The 17,000-nt window shown below is 38.6% G+C and overlaps 1 long non-coding RNA gene across 1 annotated transcript; it reads left to right on the forward strand.

Annotated features, from left to right (window-relative positions):
* The first annotated feature begins 1,552 nt into the window (after nucleotides 1-1,552).
* LOC109270693 (uncharacterized) lies at nucleotides 1,553-10,498 on the forward strand. Its single transcript, XR_002081650.2, has 3 exons — nucleotides 1,553-1,753; nucleotides 6,055-6,144; nucleotides 10,118-10,498. It is a non-coding gene; the product is annotated as an uncharacterized LOC109270693 (long non-coding RNA).
* The last annotated feature ends 6,502 nt before the right edge of the window (nucleotides 10,499-17,000 follow it).

The following is a 17,000-nucleotide window of genomic DNA, read 5'->3' on the forward strand; positions in this document are numbered from 1 at the left end:
AATGCCAAAACTCTTTAAATACTCCCATGTCCCGAATACCAGGAAAACAGCCAATTGGTTCAGCACATCATTGGAGGGGGTGCCTTGTGTGCTCTTGACATTAGGCGCTACTTTGAATGACTTCACCAAGCAGAAACCAAAATGTATATTTTTTCTAACTTTTTGGTAAATAGTGTTATCAAAATTACATATATGAAATCCAGAAGGGAGGGGAAACAAATCTTTGATGGACAAGTTGAAGCAAATTCAAATATTTGTAGCATCATCAGCAAACTGGATATTTCCAGAAAGTGAACAAATTGAATTATTCATGAGGCCAAAGTAAGCCAATACATCTTTATCTTAACCAGATCCTTTCTAATAGTTTGCATGGTACAAAATACGCAGTATAATTAACATTTACAAATGTAATATGTAAACGGAGAAGAAAGACTAATAATTTGGTAAATCAGTTTATTTGTAGTATAATAGTCCTGATACACTATCATATTTTCAAATTGATATACTCAGATCCAAAAGAAACTGTGCACGGATATGTGAAGCTTTGAAGAACACGCAGCACATCAGGAACCAGTTGTAAGAAAGGGGGTTCATCCCCACCATTTCCAATAGAGAAGCTATAATGGCTCCATATTGCCTTTTCCCCCTTTCCATTTTATCTTTTAAAAATCTTCATTTTCAAAGAACATCTCCGCCCACATGAGGACGGTGGTGGTTGTATGATCATGTTGATATCTTTTTTTTTTCCCCTCTCAATATTTATCACAAATTTAAAAAGTAAACTCCCAAGCCAGATAAGGCCGGGGGTGGGGGGAGGGGAAGAAATCTACCCAATTCTTTAATAATGGAGTGATTTTTGAAATGTACTAAGTGTTGTGCTCTGCATGGGCCCCGCAGATTCCCTCCCCCATCACCATCACCAATAAAAGGGTAAGTCATTACATTTTCCATCCTACATCAAATCTATGATATCCTTCCTACATCATAATTCTAGAACCAAACTGGTTTCCAAAAGGGATGTCTCCAGGCTGTGCCGGTTTGCCAAGATCTTTCTGGTCAGGATCCTGAGACTGTGATTTAGCCCTGCGCTCTCCAAGCATGCAAAAATACAGCCATTAGAGACCTGAGCCATGCTTCTCCATGTGGCCTGAAGTTTCCAGGTGGCTTGTGTGTGTTATGATTGTGCCTGGCCTCAACATAAAAGCAAATTGACAACCCCTACCTCCCCCGAGCCAGTGCCAATTTTTAAATAAAATGTCTAGTGGTGATTTATTGCCAGTGCAAACTGCCAGACTGGCATCCCCATTTACCTACTAAGCAGACAAATCAGTAAAAGCTATGTCATCCTTGCCCAGTTTCCCCAAGTATGTTCTAGAAGGCGTTCCAAATTTCATGTTTATTCTGTTACAAGATTTCTTATTTGTGTGCATTAGAAAACAAAATATCCAGTTGACCTTCCTGACTTCAAAAAGTTGTTATTCATCCCTTGAGAACTTCCTGAGATCATCCAAGCTCATTTTCCATAGATCACAGACTCTTCCATTCAGATAAGAATGGTTGACCATTAATCACCTGGCTTGAATATCAAACAGGGCTGCAGAACTGAAAGAATTTCTTTCCTGCATCTAATATCATCTCAGGGGCATGTTTCCTACCACTTCCCCAGGGACCAAACACCTGCCTTGGAGATTTTCAAGAGACTTCTCTGCCTTATTCCTCTCCAGTTCATAAATAACAGCACCTATTCATCAAGGTATAATTTTTAAATGTAATTTCAGATCTTTTTTTTTTTTTTTTTTTTTGGCTCTCTCCACCCCTATCATTCCCTATCAAGCTGCTTCTTTCTTGCCAGGATAAAGTGCATGAGATTTTTGCATGGCTCTGGTCAAAAGCATTTCTTTTTATTCAGGAGTAGAGTTCAAAGATTGCTACATGTAATGTATTTAAAAAGAAAAGGAAAAAAAAATCCAGAGCCATCAATCCCTATTTCTTTAAGATCACAGACACGCTGCTCTGATGAATGAAACCTCTTCCAGTCTTACTTAAGCTGCTCAGAGTGACTAGTTATCAAGTCAATGAGAAGAAATCTTTTATTTCTTATCTTGATGCCTCTGTGTCATTGTACACAAAATGCAGAGCCGTCTATATTTCATCAACCATTTCTTCATGTATTATTTAATAAACTGTTTAGAGCATGTCTAATTACAAACATTTATTATAGAACTCAACCCTAGAAATGTGTGAGAATATGCTAAATTGTTCCCTACCTAAAGTTTTAATGAGAGTATAATACCTCCGGCCCATATGCTTCAAGAACGTTATCCTTAATTATGTAACATGGGTATTTTACTGATATCTGTTAACTGCTCAAGCAGCTGTGGTTTTCTGCTTTTTTGCACAGCTCGGGAGGAGCAGTGAGTTCAGTTTCCCCTTTTTGGGGGGTTGCAAAATCCATACCCCAAACAGGTGTGTGCAATCACGAACCGCAGTGATGAACCCAAACTGCTGCCTTTCTAAAAATTCCACCAGCCGGTGACACACGCTGGTCAAGGTTGCACAACCTTGTTTTCCACCGGTTATTTTGATGATTCATTCCCCCATGGGGAGGTGAATTTTCAGCCATTGTTACTTTGCTCCTGTTTCTGATAACCAGAGGAATCACTTCCTCATTTTGATGATTTCTCTCTCCCTCTCTTGCTCTGGCTCTCGCTGACTCCTTGTTTCCTTTTTTAAGTTGGATTCTGATCTTTTGCTAGGTGCAGCCTGAACTGGCTGCTCTCTCCTTCATGGACAAGGGCCAGGAGAGGGGAAGTTAAAAGAAATACTTCCACATGAAGCAGGACGCTTCAAGTTGTTACTTCATTGGAGTAAAGATACCTGGATGATCTGTAACTATAAAGCAATAATTCACTAAAAATATAAGAACTCAAAGCAATAAGTGAGTATTGCCTACTTCCAACTAGTAACTAGTGCCCTTGGAAAATTACATCAATTCCATCGATTGCTTCAGAAATGTTGGTGGAACTGCCACCAAAACTGAACCAGGTATGTTGCCTCATATTGCTTTGAATGTCAAATGCACCAAATTGTCCTCTTTAAAAGGGTAGGTTTGATTTTTGCAAACATTGAAAGTTTATCCAGAGCCAAGTCTGATGATAAATTGATCGTCTTTGCTTTAAATAAGTTTGATTACTAAATAATAAAATGAGTGTGAGAAATAAAAAATGAATCTAAAGAAATTTTCAAAATGTCAGAAAACATCTTGAACGGCGGGAAACGCTGCAGGGTTAAATGTAGTCTATCCAACCTGACTTCCCTGGATAAGTCAGCATTCCTTTGTAAATTTCATACGCTTGCTAAAGTGATACCGTATTATTTTGCCCTCATGTCTTGACTTTTCCAGAAAATAGAGCAACTTAATTTCTTTTCTCTCTAAGAAACAACAACAGAAATATAATAAGAAACTTTATGCCTAATGAAGGACATCTACGTAGACACACGAGCACATCTACCCATTTCACATTCCTCTAAAGGTACGGGTTTTCTTTTACTAGGAAGTGCTATATCCTAATGGTAAGAGCACACGTCATGGAATGTGATAATTCACATACATTAAACTCAAATATACCACTTACTATCACCTTGAGCAAGTAACTGGATTTTCATGAACATCAGTTTTCTCATTTGTTAAATGTGGAAAATAAACGTATGCTTTGCGTGAATATTGTGAGGATTAAGTCATGAAAAATCTCAAGCAGAGTGCCCGGCACATAATAGATGCCCCAAACATGGTGATTTTTGTGATAATGACATTATTATGCACCATTGTTCTCCACTGGAGCATGTACTCCTGAAGAGCAAGTACTATGTCTCAGTCATGTCTTTTACATCCAGCATAGTGTCCAACATGCAGTAGGGCTTAAAAATTGTTTATTAAACTAGGCTGAATACATTGTTTTGTTTTTTGTTTTGTTTTAAATGTTTGTTTATTTATTTATTTATTTGAGAGAGAGAGTAGGGGAGGAACAGACACACACAGAGAGAGAGAGAGAGAGAGAGAGAGAGAGAGAGAGAATCCCAGGCAGGCTCCACACTGTCAGCACAGAGCCCGATGCGGGGCTCAAACCCACAAACTGTGAGATCATGACCTGAGCTGAAGTCAAAAGTCAGGCGCTTAACCAGCGGAGCCACCAAGGCACCCCTGAATACATTCTTTGACTACACCTGAGATTAAAAATTGGAAATAAAAAGTAGAAGATCTTAAATCAATTTTTTGGAAAAACGGGCCAGAGACACCATGATCTGGTTCAGTTTATAATATATCCCAAGTTCATTGGTTATCAGAATAAAGAATATTTGTAGCCATTTTTAAGTATCTGATTTCTTGGGGGCGCCTGGATGGCTCAGATAGTTAAATGTCAGAATCCTCATTTTGACTCAGGTCATGATCTCACGGTTCATGAGATTGAGCCCCATGTTGGGCTCTGCGCTGACAGTGCAAACGAAGCCTGCTTGGGATTCTCTCCCTCTCTCTCTCTGCCCCTCCCCTGCTTCTGCACAAGTGCATCCCCATGCACGCTCTCTCTCACTCTCTCAAAATAAATAAATAAAACTTCTAAAAATAAGGTAAAAGATCTTATTTCTTGATGTAACCCTTTCCTGCCCTATTTAGCATTTTAGAAAACTTTATTTATTACTGCAAAATGATTTCATTAGAAGTAACCACAAACAGGCTCTAATCAGGTGACGCTAGCCAAACTAGTTAGATTGAGTGGAGAGTACAGCAGAAGTCATCGATGAGCTGCCAGATGGGGAGACGGTGGGAGGAGAACTTTGGGTAGGAAGAACATTAAGCCACTACTTCTATAATTCTTGGTAGCTGCAGGGGTGTGGGCTCCATAAGGGCGGTGGGGCACTGAAACAAAGTCACACTTCCCTAAACACAAACACAGTGTGGTGAAGTCTCCTCTTAACCTGTCCCAGGCACAAACCTACTGCTTGGCCCTCACAAACCAACCATGCAAAATGACTCCCACAGGGACTGGCCACTTAAGAAGCAACTGCTGTACGTATAAATGAACAAATATCATTTGGTCATCATTTTAGTTTTCCCCATTTTTTTCCTTATTTTCCCTATCCTCTGACCATAAAAATAGATGACTCTGGGAAAAAAAGTAACTCAAAGATGAGACCACACTAGACTCAGTAGAAAATTGTACAAGCCATCCTTTGTAAAGCAATCGCTATGCTTACGTAAATGCAATTGCTATACTTACATAAATTTAAAGGTAGAAAGCTAGATGGTGTCTTTCAAGTAATACCTTGCTACGGTAAGTGAGAGCATTACCACTATCCTACAACAACCAACAGTCGAGTCTACCTAACCTCATTGGATCACACTGGTCTATACTGAAAACAGAAATGCAAATTTCTATGAGAAAGAAGTGCGTACTCGGTGAAATGAATGCTTGGGCTCATAGACTCCTTTCAAAAGGATGAACAACAGAAGTACAACATATACAGGTATCTTCAACTCTCCGCCATCAATAAAAATTCTCCTTTAAGCTGTTCACTTGTGCATATCGGTCTTGCTTCTTGGCAAGCACCTGGTTACGGAGACCGTGAACAACACATTCGATTTGCACATAGGTACCCCCATCGAAAAAACTTTGCTTTGTCACGGCACTTGGAGAAGAAGTTAGATAATTATGTTTAGGAGAATTGCAAACAAGGAACAGAAACTTGGGACTTTTTTTTTTTTAATCTTAAGTTGGAATCCCATGACCCAAGATTTTGCAAGTCCTGAAGGAAATTCAGCTCAGGCAACGAAGAGTCTTATGATATAGAACCCTGCAATCTCTTAGTAGTTAAACCCCTGATTCATACAGGAAAATGAGAATACTAATAAGATGGAATCCCAGAATTAAGTTGCAAAAGAGAAATACACAGCCTAGCTTACCTGACAATGCATCGTCCCCTGTTCTCTAGTCTCATAGCTTGGGATCGACCTTCTGTTATAATACTTCTCATGATTTATGTATATGTGCCCTCTAGGCTGTGAGCTGCTTCAGGGAAATGACCAAATCTTATACTTCCCCGTATCCCCAACTCCTGGCACCAAAATTGGCATAGATGAAATGCTTGGTAAGTATTTGTTAAATAAATAAAATGGCAAGGAAGTGTAGGTCTTATAAAGAGTGTATCTTTATATAATAATGCATTCTGTAGCTCAGAAACAAACACTACATGGTAAGCAAATATAGTGAAATCTCTTAACATAGGTGCAGGTAGCCAGGCTCCCTTTGTTCTCCCTTGCCCATTTTGAAATTGGCCCCATTTCTCTCGCCCCGCTTTTCTTCAGCCTGATATTGCTGGGAAACCACATATTTGTCAGTGGAGTGCCATGGCTGGAGGGGTCGGAACTGAGGAAAGAATGAGATGGTACACCCCTGTGAAACCTCTCTGCCTATCCTTAAAACTCTGCCTCTCAAATAGAACTACAAAGTTCCCAATAACCAAGCCCCAGATAAAAATACTGTTTCTCCCGCTGTCTATCCACCTCAATCAAGGGCAATACCATTCTAAATTATGCAAGCCAAAATCTCACGCATCATTAACTTCTCCCTGTCTCCAATACCCTATAGCTAATCAATTAGGAAGTCCCTGTTCATCCTACCTTCAAAATATGTCCGCAATCCAACCACTTCTCATTACCTCCTCTGCTATAAACTTGGCCCAAGCTACCATTACCTTTTGTGTGGATTGCTGAAATAGGCCTTAACAGGTCTCCTTGTCCACCCACAGTCCTGTCTTACTAGCAGATAGAGTGACCCTCTTCAGGCATAAGCCACATCCTGTCATTCCTTCAATCTGAATTCATCTATAGCTTTTGATATTACTCAAAAGAAAAGCCAAAGTCCTTGCTGTGGCCTACAGAGCCTCTACCCCACCACCCATACCCATTACCTCTCTGAACTCCCTGATTTCTCCCTCATGTCTCTGCTCGAGGCACACTAGCCACAGCACTGTTCCAATAACAGATCATTGCACAAAATGTGTCCCTTTGCCTGGAATGACATCTCAGATGACCAGATAAATTGCCCCTTATTTTCTTCTTATTAAACGGGATCTTTTCAATGAGGCCTTCCCTATACATCCTATCTAAAACTTTACCATCCCTCCCTAATACTTTATATTTTTTTCTTCCACTCCACTTTTATCCTTAGCAACTTTCACCACCTAACAAAACATGTATTTTCTTTATTTATTCCAGTTATCATCTGTTATCCCCACTAAAATATAAGTTCTATCACGGCAGATTTTTTTCCCTTTATTTTTTAACTACCGTATCCCCAGAACATAGAATTTTTCCTGATATGCCCCAGTTATTCAGTGAATATGTGTGAATAAATGAATGAATGAATGAGCCTCTACGCATTGACTTCATTTATAGGATTCATAGAATCATCATTTATGTTTGATTTTTCTTAATGAGGTGGCACATTGTACATTTTGAAAGAAACAGTACTTTGAAACTTGTTTAAGACAAATACATTAATAAAATGAAATATAACTACTCTATTATTCTACTATGAAGTTGTATATTAGCTTACCCAGAAGAAGGAGTTCATAGGAATTTTTAAACTTAGGTCATGGGAAGGATTAAATGAAATAATATAGGTTTAAGTATTTTTTAAAGGAAGTAATAAGAAAGCAAAATTATCTTTACTTTCTAATAATGAAATCTATAACTAAAAGAACCTAGAGAATTGATTGAAAATCTATTAGAAAACTCTAAGAATTAAGTAAAGTAGCTGGTTGCATTAATTTAAAAGGTAAATAGCATTCCTTTAAAGAAAAAAACAACCCATTAGAGAATATCATGGGCGGGGGGGGGGGGGGGGGAGAAGGGGTTGGGGGATGGATCCTGTTACAGTAACAAAAAAAATGAAACGTTATTTAAAAAATTAAGATTTTTACATGAATAAAATGTTAGAATGTTATTAAGAAAGGTAAAGTAACTTAAATAAAGAAAAAGATATGTCTTTATGAAATTAACAAAAAGAAAAACCCACCCGTTTTAGTACCTATCAAAATGCACGATACCACTTTAGGCACTGGGGATACAACAGTGAATAAGAAAGATAAGACTTTTGTCTTTGTGATATCTCAAAGGCACTAAGAGTTCAGTCTTTCCAAAACCAAACTCATAATGCACTCTCTCAAATTCAGTCTTACCTCAGTGACTCTCATAGCTAAGAAAGACACCACCAAGTATGCAAGCCAGGAACCTGGCATTATCTCTGATACTATTCTCTCCCTTACCATTGATATCAAAGCCATCAACAAGTCCTATCCATTTCCTCTACTAAACATTTCTTGTATGTGTCTCCTCCCCATCTATTCCACCAACACCTGAACCTCGATCATCACTGTCTCTTGCTGGACAATGACAATAAGCTTCCTAGCACTATCTGACCTGTCTTCAACCAGGTATCTTAAAGGTAGCAAATGTAATTCTTTCTGAAAGAAAAATGTTTAATGGTTCCTCATCATTCAGATCTTAAGTCAAACATCAGTTCCTCATGGAAGACATTCGTGACTAGTCACAGGTTCTTAAAGTATCACGTACTACTTTAGTTTGCCCCTTGACCCAGGTGATATCCTCTATGAGGATAGAAACCATTTGTCTTCGGGTTCTCACTGTATTTCTAGTGCTTAGCATACGATTCGGCACATAGTTGGTGCTCACTAAATAATTGTATACAGTACTGCTCTTAGATCTGGCTAAGATGGGCCCTTGTTACAGCCCTATTCTCTAAAGCCTCCCTCCATTACCTGCCCACCCCCCCCCCCCCCACCACACACACAAAAGAGAACTTAAGAACAGGCAGACACTCTGTTGCGAGACTTTTCAGCACATAGCATGGTGCAACCCATAACGCTGAATATCCACTCTCATAATTTACACACTTTAGAAACCAGACAAATGCTTCTTCTCATTCCTTTCTCTAAATTCCTCACACAAAAATGTAACTGCGGATGCTTGAGGATTGGGTTGACGCTAACATTAGAAGGAAACTGCTTCAAATGAGTAGCAACTACACAATTAGGTAAGAGAAAAGACAAATTAATCGTCTTGTCAAATCCTTCCTCTCAGACAGTATGAATGTAAGAGATTCTTGCGAAAACAAGTATCATTTCCCAGAAGTGTCTAGCATCTTTCCTGCTTCTTTTCATGTTCCAATGCACTGCTCTGGAAGTCCTCACAAACGAACACAGTATTGAACATGAGAATTCTTCACATGTCAGGATGGCAGAGTTGAAACCAGCTCAGGGTTGATGAAAGTGTGAGGAAATGGACACTCTTTATTATTGCTGGGACTTTCATACGACGTTACGTTTTAGAAAGTAATTTTGAAATATACTTCAAAATGTAAAGTCTTACACCCTGGAGAGGCAATATATCCCAGTGGTTATGAGTATCTGCTCTGGATCCAGAAAGAAGTGAATCATACAGTGATTCTGTCACTTCCTTGCTGTGTGATTTTTGTGCAAGCTTCTTAACCTCGCTATGCCTCAGTTTCCCCCTCTGTGAGATGGTAATAATAATAGTACCTACCTCATACTTCCTAAAGTTGTATCCTAAAGGGATACTGCCTATATCCTCCTCATCATCATTATTATCACCATTAGAGCAACGCTTTGTCTATATAATTTTATCTTCACAAATGGAAAACACTGCAGGTAGAGGTCATAAAAAGTAATGAGGTAGATCCATATATGATCCTAGGGAAAGATGTTCATAATAGACTATTTAAATAAAGAATGTTCCACGAAAACATCTATGATCCTACTTTAATATCATCTACACTGTGATTTATAAAGTATGTATGTACATGTAAATACAATAAAAAAATTCTTAAAATGATGCACAAAACTGTATGAAAAGTGGCTACATTTGGGGAAGGATTTTGTTAATGATTTTACATTATCTTATACTGCTTGAATTTTTACAGAAGCATTTACCACTCTTATTGTTAAGACTTTAAATCTATTTAAAAAAAATTTTTTTTCAGTTTTAGTCTTTAAAGTCACTAATGTTCACCAGTTCCAGGATATCTCCTTCTTTGGCACAGGGAACGATGTTTCACTCCCCGTTGCAGCCCAACTGAAGCCATGTGACTACTTCTGGCCACTGAACTGTGAGGGAATGGGACATGTGTCACTTCTGAAACATCACCAGTCTCTATCTTTTTGTACCGAGGCAAACCTGGATGACATCTGATGGGGCTGTTGCGGCTATTAGGAAAAAACAGCAGAATCTCTAACCACAAATTGAAAAATTGTATTTATATATATATTTTTTCGATTCTCCAGGTCTTAAGGGAGACCTACTTTTTGTATCTTAGGGAGATCCTCCTACTTTTTTTGTATCTTGAGTTAGTGAGGTGTACTGTGTCATGGAAAGATCTTAATAAAAGTTTATTAATGATACTATTCATTATATCCCTTTCTAACTCCAAAATATGGAATTGTAAATGTGCAGTGCACATTATTGCAATTTAGAAGAGTACGATGCCTTCTATATTTGAAAATAGATAAGAGATTAAAGGAAAATAAGTAATCACTGAATATTTTTGGAATTCGAGTGCATTTAGATTATAGCAACCTCTGTATGTAGCGTGTATTCAATAGGTAAGTTTCAAATATCTATTTGTACCAGGAGCCAGGAAAACAGGTAACTAAAGACTCAGAACCAGATCTCACCAGATCCACAGACTAACTGGAAAAGAACTCCTGGAAACAAGTAACCAGCAGATAAGCAGCAATAGAGCAATGCATAGGGTGTTATGGCTGGATGAAGAAGCAAGGGGCGATTTATTTCTGGTGATCCAGGAAACCTTCAAGAGGAGAGGTACCACTTGAAGGAGGTTGGGGTCAAATAGGCTATAAATTTAGTTTTGAAGTTCAAGCGTGTCCCTAATAAAGGTGTTTAAAATAAACTCACGTTAGCCTGACTTTGTTTACGGAAGAGAACAGAGCGAATGTTTTCAAACTATGTTTGCACAAATTTTTCCATGAAGATGAGCTTCTATTTAATTTGGCTCTACCTAGAGTTAAATAGAAGTATTTGTACTGCTGTTTGAATTATTTGATGACTTCTCATTAGGGATTGGTAAACAGTGGTTTAATACTTTGAACACATGAGATTCAGTCCAAAATCAGATTTATGGCAGTCTGGTAATTTAATTGAAAGCCATGCCTATAGCTCACAAAGCCAGAGGTGTGATCAAATTGCATATCGAGCAGCGGATGGGGGAGCGATGCTCACTCAGCATGTCGCGCTCTTACCTTGTTTCACCCGTTAAGGTATAGGTAGAAAAACTGCAGGTTAAATTGCAAACACAATAAGGCATAAATTACATGAAACCTGATATTTGACATGCATTTTATCTCCAGGTACCTCTTGAATAAAACTTTTGTCAGCTGAACTCAGAATTAACAACTGCCCCCCCCCACCAAATCTGTAGTTAATATATTGTGCAAAACACAAAAACTCAACAGGTAGAAAGTATATACCTCAGTATATACTGAGTATATATAAGTTTATATATTTCCTCAGTATATAGAAGTTTAATGTATACAATCAAGAACTAAACAGTCCCGTGTCCACTTTGTTGGACTCTTTGTTATGGGGTAGCTCTCACCTGGGTGGCTCAGTCGGTTAAGCGTCTCAGTTTGACTCAGGTCACTATCTCACAGCTCTTGAATTCAAGCCCCAGGTTGGACTCTATGCTGACAGCTCAGAGCCTGGAGCCTGCTTCGGATTCTGTGTCTCCCTCTCTCTCTGCCCCTGCCCTGCTCATGCTCTGTCTCTCTCTGTCTCAAAAATAAATAAACATTGAAAAAAATGTATATGGGGTAGTTCTTAATCATGTAAACATAGATATCACCACCAAATGTGATCATCTATATGAATATTTTCCAACCTCATTGCAGGGACTAGCAAATCAATAATTTTCTGCTCTCCCACATTCCTATCTGGTCACACTGATGTTACAGCTGCGTTCTTTATTCTTTCCCTACATTCTCAGGATCTTCAGCAGAAAATATGAATGTTTGCTGGCCAGACATTTAATCTGGATTGTGATGTATAGGTCTCAAAACAGTACCTGACTTTTATTGTCTCCTCTCATAAAGTGTTCAAGTCTTTCTTCAGATTTTTAAAAATATCTATGCCCTGGCGCTCCTGGGTAGCTCAGTCAGTTGAGCATCCGACTTCAGCTCAGGTCATGATCTCACACTCTGTGAGTTCAAGCCCCACTTCGGGCTCTGTGCTGACAACTCAGAGCAAGGAGCCTGCTTTGGATTCTGTGTCTCCCTCTCTCTGCCCCTCCCTGCTCATGCTCTATCTCTCTCTCAAAAATAGATAAAGATTAAAAAAAAAATTGGGGGACGCCTGGGTGGCTCAGTCGGTTAAGCATCCGACTTCGGCTTAGGTCATGATCTCCCGGTTTGTGAGTTGAAGCCCCGCGTTGGGCTCTGTGCTGACAGCTCAGAGCCTGGAGCCTGCTTTGGACTCTCTGTCTCCTCTCTCTGCCCCTCCCCTGCTCATGCTCTGTCTCTCTCTGTTTCAAAAATAAATAAAAACATTAAAAAAATTTTTTTTGAATAAAAATATCTATGTCCTTAGAAATATATTTGTATCCTTAACCCAGTAGTTCTACTTTTTCAGAGCCATCCTGAAATATATATATTAAAATATATGTATATATATGAGATGCAGTATGCTCATCAAAACTAAATATGCAACAAGATGGGATTATAAAATAGCATATCATGCGGCTATTAAAAATCATATTGAAGAGTGACAAATGATCAAAGAAATATTCACTCACTGTATATTATAAAATATCAAAGATAGATCAGATTACAAAATGTTACATATAGTATGATCTCAAGTTAATAAACACATGCATAGAGAAGACCAAAGAATGGGTTACAAAATGTTAACAGTTGCCATTTGTGGTGAGTAAACTTCTTTTTTCATTTTCTTCTTCATGTGTTTTCAAATTCCCTAACATTTCCTCAATAAACACATAATTAAAAATATAAAATATATACTCATCGGCAGAGTTCTGCATCTTTCTCCAGGGTTTAGGAAGTGAAGTGAAGCCACTAAATGCAATCACTTCTTAAGGAAAAGGAAACACCATCCGATGATACTCAATCACTGTTTAGTATTGAAAGGAAATTATTTTGAAAAACTTAAGGCCTCATCCACGTCAGAAAAATAAGTATTGCTCAAAATCCTGACACTAACACTAAAATGTGTCTATCTCACAACAAGGCAGTCAAACGCTGACTCTTCAGCTCTAAAGGCCATGTCAGTTCCTGTTGACTCAGATCCTCTTTGGGCTTGCTGTTCTAGTCGAATTTAACTCAGTTTTCTACAAACAGTAAAGATGAGCTCTAACATTTCCAACAGCATTTGGCCAGGCTGGACCAGGACAGGTGATAACATGGAACCTCACCAGGACAGTCACCTCTGAAATTAGGAGACAGAAGTCTGACTGCCCTTAGAAATGACAGGCCCCTTCTAGACCTGAAGTTGTTCAGTTCACCGGTTTCCAGACTTTCCCATTTTATTGGCCCATATGCAGTGAAAATTAAGATAACTATGGAGTTAAAAATTTTATTTTGCTACCTTTTATTCTCATCATAATTTTATAAAAGAAAGCACATTTTCATGTGAAAAAATTAGGAGGGCGTGATCCCAAAATAAAATATTGGGCTTCTCAAGAAAAATCATTTTAATTACACTGCAACATATGTGTGACACTATCCACTGAAAATATTATCCCCAAATGGAGGTGATCCTTGGACTGCTATTTCAGAGTTCCTGAAACAGCCAATATCTAGTGATTTCTCTGAGAGGTGAAATTTCCCTCAGAGGCTAAGGTGGTTTCATTCTTGAACTGAGGAACTTGCCATTAAACAAACCAAAGCACATTTAGTTGTTCACCCAGGATTGATATACTCCAGAGAACAATCAAGGAATTGCTTTTTTGATAATCCATTTTAAATCTTTTCTGGAGGGTAAAAGGAGCATCAGATATCTACCTCTTCTGAGAACATTACATCCATCATCATGAATTTGGGGTTTTTAGAATGTTCACAATAGAACCTGTCTCACAGTAAACTCAAATTCTTAAGCACCAGTGTCCTTTCAGTCTTGCTGGAATCCTCTAGACTAGGTGAGAGCCAAAACCGAGATATGTGTTGTCCCAGGACACATAAAAAACCAAGGGGCATGAGTCAAGTTCCCCCTGAGGATTGGTACAGATACATTTTATCTCCATAAGGCACAGAGCAACAAATGACCATAAAAGATAAAAGTTGCGGTTCCAACTCTCACTTCTACATCAGCAAAATCTGCTCATCTGGGACACAGATCCTTTTTCCTCATTGTCCTCATTATTTCCAAAGCCACCCAGATCATCCAAGAGTCTTCTAGCCAAATCCTGACACACTTATCCTCATGTGTACATGACAGAAAGACAAACTGATTGCTCACTTTTGTTTGTCTCAGAATCATTACGTAGTAGTTTAAAGCCAATGAAAGTTTCAGTAAGAACCCAGGAGCGAAATAAAGGTAAAGTAAAAGGAGATTCCCTGCAGATGGTTGTTTTCTGCTAATAAGCTTTAGGTAGTACTTAGACAAAGGTCAACCTTTATAATCATATTTTCTTCATAGTTTCTTAATCCAAATTCAAAGGTAGTGGTTTCTTTTATGAATATTTTATAAGATCAGAATAAATGCAACATTTTATTTGGATTACACCACTCAGAGAAAGGGGGAAATAGAGAAAGGCCAATAAATCTTGAGGAGTTAATTATTTATACGGAGAAAATTTACTTTGTATGTTGTGACTTGTTTTATTGGTATACTGCAGTTCAATTTAGATTAAGAAGCAGAAAGATTATTGTTTCCCAACAGAGACATATCATAAATAAATACAGCAGAGAATTTTTTTTTTGGTATTTGTGCCAAACCATCCACAGATAATCAAAATAAAAGGAAGAACACATTCCTAAAATTCCTCAAGTTTAAACTCTTGAAATGGCATTTAGCTACACTTAGCACCAAAAGTTTAATAGTGGAGCTAATCAGATCAGGCCCTTTATCAAGAGGTGATGCCAATTGGAGGGCTAGCATCATAATCATCCCATTTTTGCTAAAATGTTTACTGGCTTTCTGGTTCATGTTAATTTACCAAGAAAACTGTTCCAAATACATCATCATTCTGTGGACAAGACTGTGCGCTCATGTAATATGACACTTTGGTTACCAGGAAGGTCTTGTCATGATCTGAACTACAGATCTTTAATAAGCATTACTGGCAATACTGGAGTTAAAATCTCTGCTAACAGAAAATAAAATACTAATAAGAGAACACTTTAGAGCAAAGTTTCATTCCCTTGCATGAAGTAGGTACTCAAAAAATATTTATTGAACTAGATGGATGGGTGGATGGACAGATGGGTGGATGGATGGACAGATGGGTGGATGGATGGATGGATGGATCACAGGAACACTTATGAAGACTAATCACTACAAATGTCAATCCCACAGCTTTTGGAGAAGTCCCAACCAATGCAACGCTGTGACAATTTGTCTTGACCCCAAGAAAAGCTACAAACTTATGACAGTTCTAAAACAATGCCAGTTCTAAAACAATGCCAGTTATAAGAATGCCCCCTATTTGGGTGTTCTCTAGGGCAGAAATACATTTAGTTTAAAATCAAATTTGACCTCTAAACCCACCAAAGTCTACTCTGTCCTTGGGTCTTCCTGGAGACACAGTCTGCTACGAATACACCTAGGAAAGATTTCCCCTATTATTTGCAGACCTCAATTAATCTTTTAATTTCCCTCCAGATTTATAAAAAACATCTACCATTTATTGATCCCTAAAAATGTACCACCCACTATGTAATAGACTTCGGATACATGAACTCATTTGATGCTAATAAAAATCCTATACATACATGTACTAATTCAACATGGATTTATTAAGTGCCTTCTATGTATGAGGCAGTGTTCCAAGAATTTAGAGGTTATTCAGGGACAAAAACAGACAAAAATCTCTGCTCTCATAACACTGACATTTCAGGCAGGTAAGAAAAGGGGTAAACAGCAAGTCTGTTTATTTTGTCATAATCATCCTTCCTTTGAAGATGTAGTAAGTAATGTTCAGAGAACTCAATAACTCCAAAGAAGACACTGACAGCATATGACAGATTTGAGAATTCCACCCTGGGGCCCTAGCCCCAAAGCCTGTGTTTATAATAGACCACAGGTTTAGGCCATACTGCCTCCACTCCTAGAACTGAGCTAGCATGGCACCAAGTACTGGAGTTCAAAGTACACTGTCCAAGGTATGGTGTGGTTTAACTGGCTACGTGGCAGACATTGTCAGATGCCAGTCATCTTCACATCTGTGAATAAAGCCAAACTTGTCTGTCTCTCCATCTGTGATCCATAACATTCAACTAAGATCAAAGGCAGCCTGGCAAGCTTCCTGTCGTGGTACTTAATGCAGTTCCACTCCAACCCCTTGCAGGCGCAAGATCGGATTGGATTACACTTCCTCCTCCCCTTCTGTTACACGGGAACGTGTGACTGGTCCTGCCCAATGCGTTGTGAATATAAGCGAACGTGTCACAGGACGGAATATTTAATTTCTAGTTCACTACCTCTCAGAACTATCTCTTCCCTCTTACATTAAACCTAGAAATTTTCAAAATGGTGGTGGCTCCTTCAGCGTGGGGCTCTGAGTAATCAGCCAGCAGAAACCCTCTGCTGATGTGTAACGCACAAGGAGCGTGAGTAGGAATAAACCTTTGTCATTTAACCCAATGGAACTTTGAAGACTTTTGTTACACAGCACAACCTAGCTGATCCTTCTTTCAGCTTCTTTTCCTCTTAATCA

The sequence above is a fragment of the Panthera pardus genome, unplaced genomic scaffold (genome assembly GCF_024362965.1).
Source record: "Panthera pardus isolate Hobbes unplaced genomic scaffold, ASM2436296v1 HiC_scaffold_10, whole genome shotgun sequence".
NCBI lineage: Eukaryota > Metazoa > Chordata > Mammalia > Carnivora > Felidae > Panthera > Panthera pardus.